We start from the raw sequence: 21,971 nt of genomic DNA, 5'->3' as shown, positions 1-21,971 counted from the left end.
GGGAGCCCGGAGTGAGGTTCCGAAGGACGGCGCGCCTCGGGCCAGCCAAGGGCCAGTGTGAGCTAAGGAGGAAAATGCCAGGCCAGCCCACCAGAAACGCGAAACTGAAGGCCTGTGGGGGCCCGTCTGCTTCTGCGGCATTCAGTCTTCAAACATTTGCTCAGCCTGTTCCGTGTTCACTCTGGAAATGTGAGCCTTTGCCGTTGGAAGGAGCAGTGCTTTCCACCTCATCTTTAACTTTTCACTTATTAGGTAAGTATTTATTGAGTTCCTATTTTGTGGAAAAAAATTGTGTTGGACAATGAGAATAATTCAAAGATCATAAGAAGACACTCCCCCGCCCCCCCCCCAGGAGACAGATATTTAAATAGGGACAGTACTTTGAGGTAAATAACAAACTGGAGACGTTTCCTTACCTTTAAACACCCATGTCTTTTTGGCTCTCTTGGCCTCATCTGTGCTGCTCTTACAAGTAACACCTTTTCAACCTTTATCTCTCTCAAGAAATCTCCCCTGACAACTTGCAATTTTAATTTTATATTCCTCAGTACCATGTACTGATAAAAGTTTGTTTTGGACAAATGTATGTCCTGAGTCCTTTGTTACCTCTCTTCTAGAACTTTTATTCTCTCATGTTACAATAAATACCTGTTTTCTCCCCTTCTACTCCTTCATCCAGTTACCTATGGAATGCCTGGTGTATTCCAGATATTCTGCCTGGCCCTGGGCATGGCTAGTAATCCAACATTAGAAGAGTCTTTGCTTTTATAGAACCCACAGTCTCCTGCACGAATAGGCAGTTATCAAACAAATATATAATACTAGAGGCCCAATGCACGAAATTTGTGCAAGAGTAGGCCTTCGTTCCCCTGGCTGCCGGCTCCGGCTTCCCTCTGGCACCGGGACCTGGGCTTCCCTCACAGCCCCAGCTTCATCTGGAAGGTCGCCCAGAAGGACATCCGGTCTAATTAGCATATTATGCTTTTATTATTATAGATTGCAAATGAGATATGTGCTACTGTATCAACTTTTGCTGCTTAACAGACCAACACAAAGCCTTGTGGCATGCAACAATCCCTTAGCTAACTCAGGATTCTATCAGTCTGCTCAGCTGGGCCGTTGTAGCCAGCTGGCAGGTCTGCTGGTGGCTGGATGAGCTAGGATGGCCTCACGGAGGCAACAGAGGCAACATGTTAATGGGCACTTTTGCAGCAACATAGCACAAGTAACTAGGAAAAAGTACACAACACCAAGAGAGCATGTACTTAATAAAGGGTGTCCCAAAATTCACGCAAGATTTGAATTTTGCATGAGCATTAACAACAACAACAACAACAACAACAAAATAAAAGCCTAATTTTACTTGGTTTATTGAATCAGATTCTAATATCTGTTGCCCTTTGATTTCAATCCCTTCAATTTGATAAGCATTACCAAGTACCAATTATGGCCCAGGAGCAGGGACATATACTGTATACTTTATGAATCAATAAAAAATTTACAATTTTTAATTATAAACCTGTGTTTTCTATCAAAATTACTTCTTGCGTGAATTTTGGGACACCCTTTACAAAAGTTTGGTTTGAACTGTGTTGTCGGGAAAAGGACTTCATTGAGAAAGTGACATTTGAGCTGAGATCCCAAGACTGGGAGGGGGCTAACTAGTTGAAGAAAGAGGGAAAAACAGTTCAAAGAGTGGGACAGTGTAGGCGAATTGCCCTTCCCCCAACCCCATTCTTAGCTCTACCTAATTTACACTTACCAGAAAATCGTACCACCCTCCAGCTGATTGTTCCAGTCAAAAAACCAGTAGTCATTTTTTTCTTTTCCCCAGGCACACTGGCAATTCCTGTGAGTTGCTCTTCCGAAACATATATTCTGAGTCATTCCTTCTTCTCTTCTTCTCCATCACTGTAATCCAGGCTACTACCATCATTCACCTTTATTACAAACCTTTTTACGGGTCTCTCTGTGTCCACAGTTACACACGGCAATGCAAAGTAAAAAATGTAGATCAGATCATGCCAACCTTTCAAAGCCTCTGCTGACTGATCTGAATGTTTGTGTCTCCCCCAAATTCATGTTAGAATCCTAACCCCTAAGATAATGAATGGTATTAGGAGGTGGGCCTTTGGGAAGTACTTAAATCATGAGAGTGTAGCCCTCTGTACTGTGCCAAGAAAAAGAATACAAAAGGTGGGAAAATTCATCCATCAACCCATTCATCATTTTGTGTACAGAGTAACTGGGTTAAAGGTTTTTTTTTCTCTTTTTCTCCCTCAACCCACGATAACACTGCCTCGCCTAGGGGCAACTTGGCCGAGTAGTGTAAGTTACCGGCGGGCAGTGTGACTAACATCACAAGGTCTCAGAGCGGGAAGACTGGGCATGATGATTGTTGACACCCAGTGCTGGACTAACATTCTATCATTCAGGAAGCTCGGGCCTTCTTGTATATGATGCCAGCGTGCTTGCCTGCTGGGTGCGTTGCCTGGCCTTCGAAGAGGTGGCACAGCCAGGCAGGGATAGTCTGTTTGGACAGCATTCTGTGGCTGGCTTGCCTTCGCTGGGCATCAGGGGGGTGGCTGCAATGGTAGTTAAGGAACAATTAATTCAGGTTCCCCTTCTTAATACCAGGAGAGACGGCTCAACTTGAGGTTTCAGAGACATCAAAAGGCTTTACTGAGTAGGTTGTGCTGAGGCAACCAGGGAATTTAAATATTTAAATCAAATAAAACAAATGTGTAACAATAGGATCATCTCAGCCAATAATGGGTTCATGTTAAACCCTCCTCATTCAGGTTGTTCGTGAGAGGCCACTAGCTGGTTCTATTTTGGCTCAAGGCTGAGGACTTTTCTTATTTGCTGTCCCAGTTCTTGCCAGCCCACCTCTGGTTGGTGCTCCCTGCTGATTGTTCTGGTACACGGATCCATAAAACATTTTAAAAAATTGAATGAAACACTTTCATAATACGTTGCACCTCCACACAGAGTAGAGCCATAGTTATTTCCTCTCCATGTTCTCCGTGACTTTCTCTTACCCTCATTCCTTGGTATTTCCTGGTTCTTCCTTGATCTGTTCTTGGATTATCTACCTGTAACAACCTGGTTTTTCTGCTAGCCTGTTCCCTGCCTCTCATTGGTACCTTTCCTCTCAGCTTGTAGTCTTGCCTCATTCAAACCCAACCCAACCCAACCCAAACCTAAAACTGATAACACCCATAATCACAAGCATGGCCCTTGTCTGCCTGAGAGCTTCACAGCCAATAATTATAGGAATACATTTCCTTTTCCCACCATAAGCACCCTATGCTCCTGTAGTCCCTCAGATACAGTGTCCTCTTTGGTGGTTCTATTTTAAAATGTTCCTGTACTGGAACATGTGTGCTGCCCAGAGAGCACTCCCCCCCCCCCCCCCCCCCCCCATTAGAGCTCAGTCGCCTCTGCTGCTGAGGTTTACACCCTCTCGTTTCCAATCCTCAGCGTTTGTTCTTAATTCCGTTACTGTGTTGACATGCTTTGTTTTTGTGATTGCTTGTTCCTTGATCTCAAATTGTGCCGTCGTCCTTTTGTATACCATGCCCCTTGAATAGCATCTGTCACAGAGTAAGCCCACTAAAGGTTGAAGAATGCATGTGCTGTTCTTGAATTTTTTTGCAACTTTAACAGTCCAGGATTATATAAATGTTGATAAAATAATGGCAGCAAATTCATGGAATAGCACCTATTTAAGTGTGCCTACTATGTGCTAGTCCCTGCCCTGGTGCTTGGCATGCATCAGAGAACAAACACAGATCCCTGTGCCCTTGAGCAGTGGTTCTCAACCTTCCTAATGCCGCGACCCTTTAATACAGTTCCTCATGTTGTGGTGACCCCCAACCATAAAATTATTTTCGTTGCTACTTCATAACTGTAATTTTGCTACTGTTCTGAATCATCATGTAAATATCTGATATGCAGGATGTATTTTCATTGTTACAAATTGAACATAATTAAAGCATAGTGATTAATCACAAAAACAATATGTAATTATATATGTGTTTTCCGATGGTCTTAGGCGACCCCTGTGAAAGGGTCGTTCGACCCCCAAAGGGGTCTCGACCCACAGGTTGAGAACCACTGCCCTTGAGTTTACTTAGTGATGCGATGCAGGCAGAGAATACTAGATGGCGTAAATAATCCAATTCTGTAGTATGTTAGAAGGCAATGACTGCTACAACAAAAGACAAAAAGTAGAGCAGGTCAGAGAGATTAGCTGTGCTAGTGCCACGGTGGACAATTTCCAGTTCCTCCCTGTTGTTTTTAAGTATGGCATCTACTGATAACCAACACTCAAGCTAAACAGCTGCAGCACTTTATGAACTCATTTAATTCTCATCCTACCCACATAAGGTAGGCATTATTATTCTATTATCTTTATTAATATAATTAGGAAGTGAAAGCAGAGATTCAGGAACTTGACGAAGGTTACACAGCTAGTACACAGCAGAGCTGGAATTTGAACCCAGGCAGTCTGATCTAAAAGTTCATGTTTGTTTGTTTTTTAAAAATATATACTTTTATTGATTTTTTTTTTAGAGAGAGGAAGAGAGAGGGAGAGATAGAAACATCAATCTGCTGCCTCCTGCATGCTCCCTACTGGGGATCAAGCCTGCAACCTGGGCATGTGCTCTGATTGGGAATCGAACCAGTGACCTCTTGGTTCATAGGTCAACACTCCACCACCGAGCCACACCAACTGGGCTAAAAGTTCATGTTTTTAATCAGTATTAATTAGTACTCTGATATCTATAGAAGGTAATGCATTTCCTAACTTCTCCACTTTTTCAATATACTGTAATTCTTTTAAAAACAGTAGTTTTATTGAAAGATAAGAAATCTCTGTACATCCAGGGGGCAGCAAGCTATTGCTTTTTAAACTGTTTAATTGTAGTTAATAAGCCCTCAAATAAGAAAATGAAAGTCTTTTCTTGGCTTTTCTTTATTCTTTTAGAGTAAAATTAATTACTGTTATGCTCTAAGTAACATTTAAAATATTACTTTGAAGTCATAAATTTACAGAAAGAGTATCATCATTTTGATCTGAATTGATTGAAATATCAGCATCACAAATATTTTTCCACTTAGATTTTATATTTTAAGATGCCAGAATGTGTTTATTCTTTACATATGTTTTATTTGCTGTTTTCAAAAGCAGAGAATGGAATAAAATGGGTATTTATGCTTATGTATTCTTAATTAGAAATGAAATTTAAAATATATGTATATAAAATATTTTTTAAAGTTTTAAAAAGGAAGAAAGTGGTGTGGAAAATGACCACCAACTCCAACTTAAATATTAATTTAGGTTTTCTGAGTTGTGAAAGAGTATATTTGCTAGATACTGTACATGAAGATTTGGGGTTACATCTTTTTTAAAAATTAATTCTCAACTGAGGATATTTTTCCATTGATTTTTAGAGAGAGTGTAAGGAAGAGGGAGAGACACACAGAGAGAAACATCGATGTGAGAGAGACATATCAATTGGTTCCTCCCACATGCACCCCTACCAGGGCTGGGATTGAGCCTGCAACCGAGGTATGTGCCCTTGACTTGAATTGCACACGGGACCCTTCAGTCAGCGGGCTGATGCTCCATCCACTGAGCCAAACCGGCTAGGGCAATTTGGGGTTACTTTTAATCCTCACCCAACGATAAGTAGGGCTGGGGCTGAGGAGGAAGAGAGATGTTCACAGCAAGGACCCCTGATGAGGGAGCCAAGACATAAATTCCTGATGTAAGAAGGGGTGAGTATGGTCATGTCAAAGGCCTACATTTGGACTGTAGGGACCGTGAAAAAAATATACATTTCATGATATTTGCTAAATGGTTGTCTTTTGCTAAGGTGAGAGAAAGTAATTATCTGGACTCTTCTGGGTTCTAAATTAACAGTTGGATGCCATTTCCTACCCCTCCTCTCATCTCCATTGATAGGACTTTATATTTGACGAAGAACTTTCCACTCCCCTTTCTCAAATAACAAATATAAGGAGGGCCCCTTTCATATATACATTTGAGGAAAGTTCTATGCCCAGGGAAATGTGATATATTTAGTATCTGTGCAAACATAATTTACATATAATGGAAATATTATACAACTAGAGGCCCGGTGCACGAAATTCGTGCACTCGGAGAGGTCCCCCAGCCTGGCCTGTGCCCTCTCACAGCGCGGGAGCCCCGAGATCGATCGCCCCAAAGAGGTAGGCCCCACCCACCCATCCAGGGCTTCTCGATGGATTGCCCCAAAGAGGTAGGCCGGAGCTTGGGGTTCTGCCTCTGTGGCTGGCGTGGGGCTGTGGGGACCCTGGTGGAAGCTGCAAAGAGCGGCCGCCAGAACCTGCCTCCACTGTGCGAGCAGCCATATTGTGACAGCATGAGGGCATCATGACGTGACAGTGTGAGGACCACCTAGGCTTTTATTAGTAAGATATTTATTTTTATAAATTTACATAATATATATACATAACACTTCATATTTATATTTTGATCCTAACTCTAGTTGGCACCGTGGGTGCTGCTTTATGGGCCTACATGCTTTGTACAGACAGACCCCTCTCAGATTTGAGCTCCTCCTTGGACCCCTCTCCACAGGGTCCTTGTTTCACCCTCAGTCCAGCTCTGGGAGGACTCCCCTCCCCGCCCCACACACACACAATTCAACCCCACCTTGCCCTGCCTGTTGACATTTTTCAACTATGTTATTGCTATGGAATCTGAACTGCTATGGAATCATGTTTATATCTCTCATCCAACTCTTACAAGAGTCTAGTTGTTATCAGTTTTAGTACATTGTGTTCTAGGCTTTCTTGCCAGATTTCCAGCTCTTTAAGCTTATTTATCTTTATACTAGAGGCCCAGTGCACGAAATTCGGGTCCCTAGTGGCTGCTGGCCGGGGCTTCCCTTCCCCTGGCTGCCTGCCACCGCCGCCCCCTGGTCGAACTCCTGGTCGAACTCCCAGTCAAGAGGACAATTTGCATGTTAGGCTTTTATTATATAGGATGCTCTGCAGTGCTCAGCACTGACGAAGCAGTGTTCCTCCCTTGCACCTTTGCACACGCTGTTGCCTTTGACAGTGTCCTTCCCCCAGATATCTGCACGATTAGCTCCTTTGCTTCTTTAAGATCTTGACTCAAAAACCACTTGTCAGGCCCTGGCTGGTTTGGCTCAGTGGGTAGAGTGTTGGCTTGTGGACTGAAAGGTCCCAGGTTTGATTCCAGTCAAGGGCACATGCCCAGGTTGCAGGAGGCAGCCAATCAATGATTCTCTCTCATCACTGATGTTTCTATCTTTCCCTTCCTCTATGAAATCAATAAAAACTATATTAAAACAAAAATCACCTGTCAGTTCCTGAAATCTTTCTGTCCCTCAGCATGTTGCAGTTTCCTCTCCTGCTTTATCTTTTTCTTCTCAGTGCATTTAGCAATCTATATATTTTACTTATTTACCTGTTTCCTTTTCTGTCTGAGTTACAAATTCTACAGCATTCTATATATTTTACTTATTTATCTGTTTCCTTTTCTGTCTGAGTTATAAATTCTACAGCATTCTATATATTTTATTCATTTATCTGGTTCATTTTTGGTCTAAATTACAAGTTCCATGAGGAGTTGAGATTTTTACCTATTTTGTTCAGAACTGTAGCTCAAGTACTTAGCACATAGTAGCTGTCCAGTTAAATAGTTAATAAATAAAGGAAAAAGATAAATAACAGCATTAAATAACTATAGTAGAAATGAATCAGAGTATATAGACATTGGATCTGAGCCCAGAACGAATTCAAGGGAAATGAATGGTTCTTTCCAACATGTGTAAAAGGGCACTAGCTAAATTAATTCACTTTTACCTGGTTCTGTTAAATTTATGAAAAGCCAACTAATTGTTTCATTAATGTTTGCTATACATATATATATATACTTTTAATAAAGAGTGGGTATATAAAGATTTCCAACCTATTTACACAGACAAAAGGGAAACAGAGGTCTTTGCCTTATGGATTGTCAGAGTAATGATTATGCTTCTAAGACATCTGTTCAGCTCATCGTATTTGTTTCCCCCTGTGGTTTATACAGTTGAACCCATTGGTACATGTTTGTTTACATGATATGGCATATGGTATCGGTCAGTTCTGACCATAGAAACGTCCTGAAGATTTGTGGCAGCCCTGGGCCTTATGATGTGTGGTTTTGTCATTGAAAAATTAGATAACATTTCTATTTTGGTAAACAAGTGAGTACTGAGCATATTGACGGGCATTTTGAATAAAGGTATTTTGATTTCTCACGCCACTGTACGAGAGTGAGTTGCAAGAAGATTATTTAGTGAGCTAACAGTAAATAAGTAGTTTTTTTCACTCATTGAAGAAAAGCTTGGATCTGGGCAAATTTGGGGAACTTGAAACTCCAGGATGAAATTTGGAAAATACTGGGACTTTTAGTAGAAATTGTAAAAAAAAAAAAATATTCACTATTCATTTGAATGCAAGTTTTTTCTAGAAAGCATGGCCCTTGAACAGTTTTGAAATGTTATCTTGGGCGGAGAGTATACAGGCGTTGTATGATTTTGCTCCTAGAGCAAGAAGACTTTATCTTATAACCCTGATGTTTTATTTAGTCCATTTGCTTCAGCTTTAATCAGAATTTTGGTTTTGTCAAACAAAAAGCAAATCCAGACTTGGTATGGAGAGACTTCATTTGAAGGGATTACTGCAAGGTGGGAAAGGGACTATAGCAATGCTGTAAGGGGCTACTGCATTAGGGAGAGCACTGTGACCAGGAGATGTACACATGTCAGGAGTTAGGCAAAAAGGGCATTTCTTTTACAAACGAAGTGAACAAGGCTAGCGAGACCTGGGTGTCGGAAAGTGGGAAGAAAGAAAGGATGGCTTAGTCCTATTAGGTTTGGATCAGTGGATAGAGTGTTGGCCTGTGAACCAAAGGGTCCCCAGTTCGATTCCAGCCAAGGGCACATACCTTGGTTGCAGGCTCCTACCTGGCCCCAGATGTGCTTGAGGTGCGTGCAGGAGGCAACTAATCGAAGCGTTTCTCGATGTTTCTCTCCATCTTTCCCTCTCTCTTCCATTCTCTTAAAAAAATCAAGGGGAAAAATATCCTGAGGTGAGGATTAACAAAACAAAACAACAACGAAAAGAGAAAGGATGGCTTACAGAACAGTAGTTCAGAGGCTCAAGTTCAGGGACCTAAAGGATGGAGATAGGTTAACCAAAGTTTGGTTAACAAGCATTTTGTTCTGATCAATGGGACACGGGGTTCAGCTAATCATTTGTGAGTCAAAGGCTAGCTTTGTCATAGGTAAGAAGATAAGCATTGATGAGTTTTACCTAAGTCATAGGAGAAGGGTGGTTCTTTGTAGTAAGCCATTTTCCAGACACAAAAGGGCGAGAAAATTCCATTAACCTTCATGGTTTTCTCAGGTAAAATTCAACATGGCCAGCTTCTATACTTAGAATCAATTTGGAAAATACTTTTCTTTATAGAAGGATTACAATGAAAACAATCTTAATAGTTGCTAATTCTTTTTTTTTTTTTAACATTGGAAATTTCCTCTCCAGGGAGTTCCTGAAAAAAAAGAAAAAGAAAAGATGAATATATAAAGCATCTCATGAAAGGGAAGGTATCTTTGGTGCTTTATTCTGGCAGATAAAGTGCATATTAAAAGATGTGACTTTTGTGGTTTATATGGTAACTGACTGGCAGAGGCATTGCATATTATAGGACAAAATAAATCTTTGAAAGATTGATTAGTCAAATTTAATGTTTAGAAACTTCACCATAAAGGCAAATACCCAGGTCACCCGAAGCTACTTGGTTTACAATAAAAATAAAGATTATATCCTGACACTCTAGGAAGTTTCATTTCATAATAAATGGCATCGTTATGGCAGAGAGCTGCATAAAGATAGAAGGAATTAAAGATAAAAAGCTAGGTGTTTCATTTGTTGTATTGTGTTAGAAAAGACCATAAAAATCACAAAATTCAGAGTTAAATCAGTGTAGTCTTTTCAGAAATGTATGGGATACATCAACTTCGAGAAAACTGCCAGTTTTATTTTCTCTCGTAGCTATGTATTTACATTAAATTCTGATTTTCCTCAAAATAGCTCTCAGAAAACATATGAGAGAAATGTATAATTTTTATTTAGCCTCTGCAATTCCAAAGATATGCAAAACAAATAAAAACAGGCTGGAGGTGGTGAAACTTTTGAGGAACATTTTGTAGGCGTGGCCACATTGCAGGAACATTTATTTATTTATTTTTATATATTTTATTAATTTTTTACAGAGAGGAAGGGAGAAGGGAAGAGAGTTAGAAACATTGATCAGCTGTCTCCTGCACACTCCTTACTGGGGATGTGCCCGCAACCAAGGTACATGCCCTTGACCGGAATCGAACCCGGGATCCTTGAATCCGCAGGCCGATGCTCTATCCACTGAGCCAAACCGGTTAGGGCAGGACCTGTCTAGTTTTAAAAGGTTATTGTATTGTCTCAAAGCCAGAAATTCCTTAATTTAGGAAGCACTGTAAAAAACCTTGGCTCGTCGACAGGTTTCCAGATCTAAAAGATCTGCAGAAGGTGCCATTAGGGAGGAGGGAGGGGAAGAAGGAAAAAGAAAGAAAGGCATAGAAAGTAAATAGCACAGGAGAGGTTTCTCCGAAAAGAGCCAAGTGCTCAGGGAAACTGGAATTCATGCTGGTGACACTGCCCAGGATGCTGTACTCCTTCCTTCTTACCTCCCACAGAGGCTCATGCTGGCCAGATGTTGCCACAGGGTCACCACATTTGCCAAGGCAACTGCCTCTTCCTGTTTTCCTCTCTCCCTCCTCCTCCTCCTCTGCAGAATACTCAGTCCCTCACCAGCCAGGGCTCACCCTGGTTTCCTGCACCTGTAACAGCCTTGCCTTCCCCCCCAGAATGAAATGGCTTCAGTTGCAATTTCCAGACAGTAGATGGCGCTGGTCAACTATTAAAAAAGGTGTTTGTGGTTGTCATCTGTGTTCCCAGGTCTCCCCCAGCAAGTTCTGTGTTGAACCACCTTAGCGTTAGAAATGTCTGATTTTCATTTGTTGGCAATCATATCTTCTAGGCAGTCATTTCACGCATTTTTGTAAAATACGCAAACAGTGCCTCCCCGCTGCAGACATTTCTGTAGGAGAGTTATTTTCTCACGGTGATGCCAGCGGGTGAGGAAAACGGGTTCCCTGCCTTAGAGAACGTCACCACATCATGTCACACCCGGGAGGTAGGGAGATGGCGCCTTTTGGTAACGATTAAAAAAAACAAAAACAAAACTTGTATAATCGACAATATCACCCAACTAAATGTTTGAATTTCTAATTTTTTGAAGAAACCTTTCGAATTGTCTCACCCATTTGATTTTGATGCCTGTGTATATCTCCCTCCCTCTTTAAGCCATAAGATATTCTTTAGTCTTCAAGAATGCCACTGGGAATCAGTTTTCTGGAAACAGTTTGCCATTTTCTCCCTAATGCCGATCCAGGAAGAGATATGCATCTCCACGAGAGAGAAGTTCAGTGCCATCGGGAAGGTCTGCCTACCTTTTGTAAGAATTTCTTTAAAAAAAAAAATTTTTTTTTTTATTGTTGCTAGTATTACAGATATCTCCCATCCTCCCCCTTCCCTCCCCTCCTTGTAAGAATTTCAAAGATACTCAGGGGAAGTGTGTTAAGAATTTTCATGAAAAACAAAATTATGTAGAATCTGAAGAAATTTTTCTTACCGTTAATAAATTTATAATTTTTGTATCTCCAGTGACCGGTGTTCCCCGTATACAATTCCATCATTTCATTGAATGTGTTTTAAAAGTTCTCTCTTCTTTTTCAACCTTTTATTATTTAACTCAATGCTATATAAAACCCAAAATCCAAATGTATAAATTAAAATAAGAGGGCTTTAACTTTCCTGAAAAAGTTTTTAAACCTCGTAGTTTTTCACAAAACGCTGAGTATATTAGCTTTTCTGGAAAACGTCTATTTATTTATCTTTTAAATATATTTTATTGATTTTTTACAGAGAGGAAGGGAGAGGGATAGAGAGTTAGAAACATCGATGAGAGAGAAACATCGATCAGCTGCCTCCTGCACACTCCCCACTGGGTATGTGCCTGCAACCAAGGTACATGTCCTTGACTAGAATCGAACCTGAGACCCTTGAGTCCATAGTCCGACGCTCTATCCACTGAGCCAAACCAGTCAGGGCTGGAAAACGTCTTTTTAATTAAAAAATTAATCAATTCTTGGTGCCATGGTTTGAGAGGGTAATCTAAACATATTTTAGGAGATAAGTTAAATCTTTGATAAGCTGTGTGCTTATCATTAAAAAACTTAAAGATCGCCCTAGCCGGTTTGGCTTAGTGGATAGAGCATCGGCCTGCGGACTGAAAGGTCCCAGGTTTGATTCCAGTCAAGGGCATGTGCAGGAGGCAGCCGATCAATGATTCTCTCTCATCATTGATGTTTCTATCTCTCTCCTCCTCTCCCTTCCTCTCTGAAATCAATAAAAATATTTTTTTTAAAAAACCCAAAAAACTTAAAGATCTTCCATATACTCTCAAACCTGATGGTTTTGAATAGATTATAATCTAAAAAACACCTGATTTCTCTCCCAACATCGGGTCCTGTCATTTTACTGTCAGTTACCGGAATGCCTACTCACTGAACCCCTGTGCCTTGGCCGGTTTGTGTAGCTGTCAGTTCTAGATTTATTGCTTGGTTTGGGAATGAGCTGTTTCAATGGCATGTGCCCCACCGATCTCTCAGAACTAGCGAAAACTGTTCATCTGAAAGAAAATATTAGTCTACACCTCCCATGCCTGCAATTCTGAGATTATGTAGGTGTGTGTATGTTTTTTTTTTTCTGAATAAAACTAGAAATCCAAAATGACAAGAAAAATTTCTTAACTTTATCCGAACTCTGCGATATTGCCGTCTGGCAACCTCCACGGCCAGGCCCACAGTTTAAAATTCCAACGTAGTCGGTGAGAAAGCATCTTCGGGAGCCAGAGTCAACACAGCGGCAGTTGCAACACTATCCTCTACAATGCACGTTAGGAAGCACATCACAGACCCATGGCCCAAATTATTAATTTTCTAGAAGGAAAACACACGAAGCAGATGTGCTTATAAAACGAATACAGTACGTGCCTTGGAAAATTGCTTTAACTGGCAATAGTATATAGTTGTTGAATTATATTTTCAAGACATCGGAATTCTTGTTAATTCGTACTTTAGCTGTTTCATAACTAAATGTACTTGAGGAAACCAAATAGCTTTCAGAGCTGATGTTCTGAAGACTGGGATGCAGCTGCATTTTTTTTTTTTTTAAATCTAAGAATGAGAGAAGAAGAGGTGAGGAAGAGGTAATCTTTCCTCCTCCTCCCTTCCCCTGCGTGTTTCCCAGGACCGGGCATGATTTGACAAAACAGTTCCCCTCAGATGTTCTGTTTTCAAGTTCAGTATCCCAGGCATAAACCAACCGTTCTCTCTTCTGAGCTGCAGTATTTTTAATCCCCTAATTTATGTTTCTTCCTTCAGGTTAAAAACTAGTGGCTTTTAGAATCTCCTCTCTCTCTTGTCCCTTCCCTAAACCCTTGTGGTCACTGATTCTTCCCCTGAAAGAATTCCTTTTTTGGATTATTAAAATACATGTTTTTACTCTCCCCTTCACATCCTACTTGATAGGTTAAAGTTTAAATGAGTCTTTTTACAACATTGCTTTTTAATGTCTCTCTCCCCTTCCCCCAGTCTTACCCCGAGCTCTGTTGCTGGTAAGAGCAAATATAGAATTTGCTGTTAGATTTTTTGTTGTTGTTAATTCTCACTTGAGGATATATTCCATTGATTTTTTTTTTTTTTTTTTTAGAGAGAGTAAAAGGGAGGGAGAAAGTCAGAGAGAGAGAGAGAGAGAAACATCCATGCAAGAGAGACACATCGATTGATAGGCTGCCTCCTGCACCGCCCGCGGGCGCCCTGGCCAGGGCTGGGGATGGATCCAGCAACCGAGGTATGTACCCTTGACAAGAATCGAACCTGGGGCCCTTCAGTCTGCAGGTTGACTCTCTAGCCACTGAGCCAAACCAGGGCTGCTGTTAGATTGTTTTTTTCTTGTATATTACTATTTAATTCTTTCAAGTAATTTTTTTTATTGTTTAAAGCAGCGGTTCTCAACCTGTGGGTCGCGACCCCTTTGGGGGTTGAAGGACCCTTTCACAGGGGTCGCCTAAGACCATCGGAAAACACACATATAATTACATATTGTTTTTGTGATTAATCACTGTGCTTTAATTATGTTCAATTTGTAACAATGAAAATACATCCTGCATATCAGATATTTATATTACAATTCATAACAGTAGCAAAATTACAGTTATGAAGTAGCAACGAAAATAATTTTATGGTTGGGGGTCACCGCAACATGAACTGTATTAAAGGGTCGCGGCATTAGGAAGGTTGAGAACCACTGGTTTAAAGTATTACAAATAGTAGTACATACAGTATGTATCATTTCCCCCCCCATTGACCTCCTCCCAGCCTCCCATACCCCCTGGCACATGCCCTCACCCCCACTAGGGTCTGTGTCTGCTGTTATATTTTTAAACAATCTGACCCAGCTGGTGTGATCCTTACTACTCTCCCCACAGTGACAGCGTCCTTTCTGGGACAATACCTCCTTCGTTCCCTCTGTTCCTGCTGTCACTGCCCGGCTTCGTTTTACCGACTCAGATTCCACACCGTCTTCATTCAAAGTCATGAAGCAACTCCCAGATGCTGCGCCGTTTCTCCAGAGAGCGCCCCCATGGCCCTGTCCCTGCTGGGAGGTGTTTGCTGGGACGGGGAATGTACACCCGGTGACTTTCCTCATGTTCGTACTGTGACCATGGCTACATCGCCAAGTGTATCTCAAACTCCCCAGGTTGAGGGTATTGATGATCTTCTTCAAATCACCCACCATGTTTTATTATTGTTGCTGGCATTTTCTGCCTTACTCAGAGTTCCAATGACTGCACCGCTGAGCCATCTTCTCGCAAGGTGGTTGTTCATGTGTAGGTCCCTCCCTTCTTTGGAGAGAAAGGGGGAGAATTGGTGTGTGATTTGAAGCTCAGCCTCTACCGATGGCTTTAAAAGCAGCTTTATTGAGGTACTAGACGGCTTGGTGCACGAATTCGTGCACGGGTGGGGTGGGGTCCCTTGGCCTGGCTGGCGATCAGGGCCAATTGGGGCCGTCTCACCCAGTCCAGGGGGAGGGACTGCAGGAGGTTGGCTTTGGAAGCGCACTGACCACCAGGGGGCAGCTCCTGCGTTGAGCATCTGCCCCCTGGTGGTCAGTGCACATCATAGCTACTGGCCAGTCATCCAGTCATCCAGTCGTAATGGTTGCTTAGTCTTTTATATATATAGATGATTTACATACCATCACGTGCACTGTTTTAAGTGTACAAACCAGTGGATTTTAGTATATCTACAGAGTTGTGTAACCTCCACCACAATCTAACCTTAGGATATTTTTCATCACCTCTAAAAGAAACATTATACCCATTTTCAGTCATGTCTTTATTGGTTGGTCTTGAGCACACCAATATTTTAAAATATTAAGTGTATGAGAACATCATTCAATAGTGTGGCTGTTGTTGAGGGAAAGCTGTTAACCAGATTTTGATGCATCTTTTAATCTGTTATAAAATTTCCCATCATTCACAGAAATGGGAAAAACATGGATTTCTTCTAAATGGTATGAACATTGCTTTATAATAATATTGTTAGTAATTAGAGGTGACAGAGTGCTTTATAATTTTGTTTGAAAACTCTGAACGTAGACATTTAGCTTCAAAATGAACATCATTTGTGAAAGTTGTTAAGTCACTGGCTTCTGGGGTTTTTACAGTAAATCCATTTCTTCTTTCTTTTTGGTGCTGAGTTAAAACTTTCCGGTAGGTGATCTTCTTCCCAGTATGAAGGCGGATTTGAATAACAATCTTTTTGAAATTGAAAGAAAATGGTAGGTGTATTGATAAATTGTGTGATTAATGGTTGGGTAGAAATCATTGACATTGCATGGTGAATTACAATTTAAAATAAGGCTTAATTTTCATTATTGTACTCATTCTTGTAAATTAGACTCAATCTCATGCCTTTGCTTTTTGCTATATATCTATATAAAAGAGCTTATTTTAAAATGAGACAAAATTTGCCTCAGAGGGAAATTGAGCAGTGGGGAGAATGAACTTCCTTTGACCTGGGATAAATGAAAAAGTGATCTCAACCAAAAAGAACGTTTCTCCCCGCAGAGCAGGAGGGTAATGTATGGAGATACCGTTGCCACATCCAGACGTGTGATTTCGGGATGCTGCCAGATGTTCCGTGTGCTTGGGATGCCTCGCAGAGTTGGGTAGGAAGTGTGGACTTCGCTGCCTGAGCCACACACACAGAGGACCATGGGCCAATAGGAAAGCTGCTGTGAGAGGAGGCTGAGGAGCACACAGATGCTGGCCTTACCGGAGGCAAGGCCAGTTGGGTGGGGAGAACCAGGTCCAAAACTTCTAATTCTTTTCCTCTTCCTCCTTCCCTCGGCCCTGGGAGGAAAGGGCATGTAAGGAGACAGTTCAAATTAGGCCGAGTTCACTTGAATTTAAATTTCAGGCCCTTATGCTATGACTGCATTGGTTAAGCCTACCGATTACATATGTTCTCCTTTTTGTCATTTATTCCAAGTGGGCAGATTTGTTTGTTATTTCCTCATGTCTTCCTTCTTTTCTTCATTTAGCTATCGAACGTAAATCACATGATAATTTTGCTAGGAGCCGATGGTAAAATAAGGCAGGAGTGCAGGCCACAATGACCCTGTAAGTGGGTGTTAACGTCCACTGCTCAGGGAATTCAGCTCCTTGCCATCTGGAATGGGGATGCCAGGGACAATGGAGCCTGGGGCTTGGATGGGGCGAGCTCAGAGGCATCCTAGACAAGTTTCTAGATTGCTGTGGTTAATGTGTTCCCCACTCTCTTATCAACACACTTTGGAGGATCCCTAAGGGATTTATGTACATTACAGTTTTTTAAAAAAATGTGTAATGGACAGCATGGTGACTATAGTTTGATACTGTATTACATATTTGAAAATTGTCAGGAGAATAGACCTTAAAGGTTCTTATCACAAAAAAAAATGTGTTGTAATGGATGTTAACTAAATTTGCTGTGGCAATTATTTTGTTATATATATACATATATATAACATACCTGTTTGAGATACTATCTATCATCTATCTATCTATCTATCTATCTATCTATCTATCTATCTATCTATCTGTCATTATGTTGTATAGCTAAAACTAATACAATGTTATATGTCAGTTATATCGAAATAAGAAAAATCCCTAATACATCTTCTTCCAATTTGTTACATCCTATGGATCAAGTCTACAAGACCTTTCAAGTGGTAAAGTAACCTTATAGAAATTTCTAGACTCAGAGAGAGTTTTTGTTTTGAGATCTAATGAATATTTCTGTGAACGTGTGTGATGATTTCATTTCTTTCACAATTGCTTCATAGTGCGTACATGTGTGTTTTCACTTCGGAAAATAGTTAAAAAACTTATTGAAAAACAGAGAGACTACAGGATGGCTTGGTTCATAGCTCACCTCTGACTCATATCTTCTTGCGACTGTGGGCAAGTCACTTCCCTTCTCTGGTCCTCAGTCACTCCAGTTGTGAAGTGAGAGAACTGAGACAGGACTTTTGGTTTGTATGGATCCTTATAAAATATGTGATGCTGCCTGTGTGTCACTGAGCTTTTAGTGCACATAGACCATTGCTTATCTTTTCCACTCCTCGCTACGCGGTGGGTACTCATGTGGAGGAGTGCAGGGATGTGGAGCAGGAATGAGGAGAAAGATGATACAGAAGATGCCCTGATGACGGCAGTGCCCTGTGAACTGAGGCGTGTTCCTAACCCAACTCTGCCCCCGTGGCCCCCCAAACTGGACCAACTGAGCCGTTCCTAATCTGTCTAATTGCATCAAGCAATAATATCTCAAAAACCATGTTTGGGAATTGACAAATCATTCATGTAAAACCATAAAAAGTCTGGTAGGATGCATCTTACCTTTATTTTTATAAATAAAATGACATTCCAATATGTGAACTATAGGGAGCATATATTATCAGAAAAAAAAAGATTGTTCTTTAAATTTAACAAATTTATCTTTTGAAAAACTCATCTCCTTGTTCTTATTTTTTCTCACTTTTCCTTGAACTGGTGAAATAGTCATCTTGTATGTTACAGGTTTCAGGACCGGTATTTGTTTGTTTATTTATTTCTGTAGCCCTTCTTTATTTTTAAATTTATTTTAATGTGCTTTTTAAACTATTAATATTATTTTGTTTTAGTTTCGGGTGTATAGCATGGTGGTTAGACAGTCATATACTTTACCAAGTGTTCCTCCCCATATTTTAAGTACCCACCTGATACCTTCCATCAATATTACAATATTATTGACTCTGCACTCTATGCCATACTTTACATTCTCGTGACTATTTTGTAACTTTGAATTGGTATTCTTAATCCTTTCACCTCTTTCACTCAGCCCTCCAACACCGCTCCCCAGTCTACACTGCCTGTGGGTCTAGGACTGGCGTTTAGAACACAGTGAGTCCTTTCCAGAATTTGTTCTATAATTCTTGTTTGTATTTTCTGGGACGGAACTATGAGGTGAGTGCTCTCCGAGGTTTGTTTAAAATCCCAAGAGCCTAACGTTCAGGGGTGCTAGTAGTGCAGGGACCGGAGGGGGGCAGGACCAGCTCTGCTTGTCTCCGTCTTGGGACCGCAGCCGAGCCGCTCTGTGTGTCTGGAGAGGATGCTTGCGCGAGCACATGTGCCTTTAGAAACAGTGGGGAGCACTGAGGTGAAGCCTCCATAACCCTGTTGGGATGATCATCTTTAGCTCGAGTCCCACAATTAAAATGGTATACATAACATAAATATACTGATGGTGATTTACCTTGTTGTTTTTTTTTTTAAATTTCATTTCCTGGAGTTTTATGACTTGCATTTTGTGAAAATCTCCATGATCAGTTGGTGGGTAGTTCACCAATAGCAAACTATTTGTTGATTGCCTGAGAAATAATTTTCCCCCCAGGAAGTCCAGCATTGACATAGCACTGCCTTCATTGTTCAGCCATTCTTGTTTTCCCTGAGCCTTTCGGCCATGCGCAGCTCTGGGTTCTGGGGGCCCTCCCTCGCAGTGCCGCGGTGCTGTCCGTGGCATCCACACTTGAGTGGGAAAGCCTGCTTTCGGGGGATTCAATTTCCTCTTTGTGTTTGCGAGGATGATAACAACCAGAAAGTCGTCGTCTGGAGGCAGAGATAAGAGCATCCCTCTATCCTATCACGATTCCCTAATGTAACTGGGCTCACTACCAATGCATATTTAGAGTGTGAGCTTCCTTCAACCTGAAGTCATGATTTCTTGTTGCCGAGTTGCAGTATGTATAGTGGTAGAATCGTCAACACCCCTTCAAAGGACACTAGAAAGCACCTCGGACTATTTCTCTCAGCAAACGCGAGTCTTCTAAGCCTTTTTCTGGTAGGGAAAGGGCTGAAGCTAGTCTTGGCCCAAGGCACACAACAGTGGGGAGAGGGCGAGTAAGGGATATGTCTCCTGTTCTTAAAAGTCACACAGGGACCTTAAAAGACATTTCTTAAATGCTTATACCAAGTTACTCTTTCCCTCAGAGGGGGCTGTTCAGTTCATTGAGTGGAGATTTCATTCTGCTCATTTCCATCTGAATGTTGTATATAATTAAACTTACTACGTTTTGTTTTTGTTTTTTAAAGAAAATTCCTGTCCTGGTAATGAAGTAACTTTAAAAGTAGTCTCTTTGTTTTATGAAAACAGGGCCCTTTAAAAAATAGTAAAACTAATGCCTGCCCGAATGGCTAGCATAAAAAAAAAATCAACAAACAACAAGTTTGTTGGCGAGGATGTGGAGAAAAGGGAACCCTCGTGCACTGTTGGTAGGAATGCAGACTGATGCAGCTACTGTGTTGGAGTTTCCTCAAAAAATGAAGAATAGAACTGCCTTTTGACCCACCGATTCCACTTATAGGGATATATCAGAAGAAACTCAAAACTCGAATTTGGAAGAATGTATGCACCTCTATGTTCATTGCAGTGTTATTTACCACAGCCAAGATCTGGAAACAGCCCAAGTGCTCATCGGTAGATGAGTGGATAAAATAGCTGTGGTACATTTACACCATGGAGTACTGCACGGCCAAAGAAAAGAAGGAACTCTTTTTTTAAAAAAATAATTCTTTATTGTTGGAAGTATTACAGCCCGCTCTCACCCCCAACCCCCCCAGGCCCTCACCGCCCCATTGTCTGTGGCCATGGGCCATGCATACATGCACACAAAGTAGGAAAAGAAGGATCTTTTACCTTTTGCGACAGCATGGATGGACCTGGAGATTATTATGCTAAGTGAAATAGGCCAGTCAGAGAAAGACACATATATGATCTTACTTTTATGTGGAAGCCAATGAGTAAAAATATTTAACAAAATAGAGAAAAGATAGAAAAACAAAGGGAAGTGGTCTGTATAGACTGACAGGTAGCAGCCTGGAAAGTGTGTGAGTTGGTTCCATTAGACAGTGGTTCTCAACCTTCTGGCCCTGTACATACAGTTCCTCATGTTGTGACCCAACCATAAAATTATTTTCGTTGCTACTTCTTAACTGTAATGTTGCTACTGTTATGAATCGTAATGTAAATATCTGATATGCAGGATGGTCTTAGGCGACCCCTGTGAAAGGGTCGTTCGACCGCCAAAGGGGTCGCGACCCACAGGTTGAGAACCGCTGCGTTAGGACTTCCAGCCTTTACTCTCATCATGCTTCCTCCTCCCTACACGAGGCTCATTTTCACTCAAAAGCAGAACTCGGCCCCTTACACATCTTCATCCTGCCATGCTCTTGATCTCAATCAACGAAACCATATAATTTCCACCTTCCACAGTAAACATTTTACACCATTTAATTTTCTTATGGTTTTGATTTTTCACATTTAATCTATTGCTAAGTGAAGGAGCCCCCCCCCCCCCCCCCCCCCCGCCAATTTTCTTTCCATTCTCATCATAATTACTTCATCCAGGTCCCTATAACTTCCTGCCTGGGATCCAACACATTCCTCCTAACTGACTTCCTCAAACTGCCCCTTAGCTGTTTCCGTCCATTGAGTGGACTTGGTTTAGGACTTCCCTTTTCTCAACCCCATTCACCTCCTCTTCCCTGCCTTAACCAGTCCCCAGGGCACAAGTCTCAACTCTAGTGTTTGAGCTTCTCCAGATTTATCTGCTCCGCATGCATTTACTGAGCATCCGTAGTACGCCAGGCATGGTGCTAAGGCCTGTGGGTGTAAGAAAAAGAGAAAAGCCCACGTCTGATGGAACGGGAGGGGTGCAGGTTTAAACCATTTTTAAGTGTATGATTCTGTGGTATTAAATACTTGCACATTTTTGTGCAAACATCACCACCACCCATCTCCAGAACTTTCTTTAGCTTCCCCTTAACACTAAACCTCTACCCCTCCAGCTCCTGGGAGCCACCATTCTACTTTCTCTCTCTATGAATTTGACTACTCCAGGCACCTCGTAAAAGGGGAGTAATACAATATTTGTCCTTGTAACTGGCTTTTTTCACTTAGCATAATGTCTTCAAGTTTCATCCATGCTGTAGCATATGTCAGAATTTCTTTTTAAGACTGAACAATATCCCCTTGTATGTATGTACCACTTTTTCTTTACTCATCTATCCATTAATGGACACTTGCGTTGTTTCCACCTTTTGGCTCTTGTGAACAATGCTGCTATGAACATGGACTCAGATACCTGTTTGAGTCCTTGTG

The 21,971-nt window shown here is 41.4% G+C and overlaps 1 long non-coding RNA gene across 1 annotated transcript in view; it reads left to right on the top strand.

Moving 5' to 3' along the window:
- Positions 1-12: 12 nt before the first annotated feature.
- The window catches only part of LOC106728330, a 159,987-nt gene continuing 138,028 nt past the window's right edge, over positions 13-21,971 (top strand). Inside the window, exon 1 of the long non-coding RNA XR_001364633.1 lies at positions 13-252. This is a non-coding gene — a long non-coding RNA (uncharacterized LOC106728330). The remainder of the gene's footprint in view (positions 253-21,971) is intronic.

This window comes from Myotis brandtii, unplaced genomic scaffold (genome assembly GCF_000412655.1).
Source record: "Myotis brandtii unplaced genomic scaffold, ASM41265v1 scaffold59, whole genome shotgun sequence".
NCBI classification, from domain to species: Eukaryota; Metazoa; Chordata; class Mammalia; order Chiroptera; family Vespertilionidae; genus Myotis; species Myotis brandtii.
This window is presented reverse-complemented; position numbering and strand designations above follow the sequence as displayed.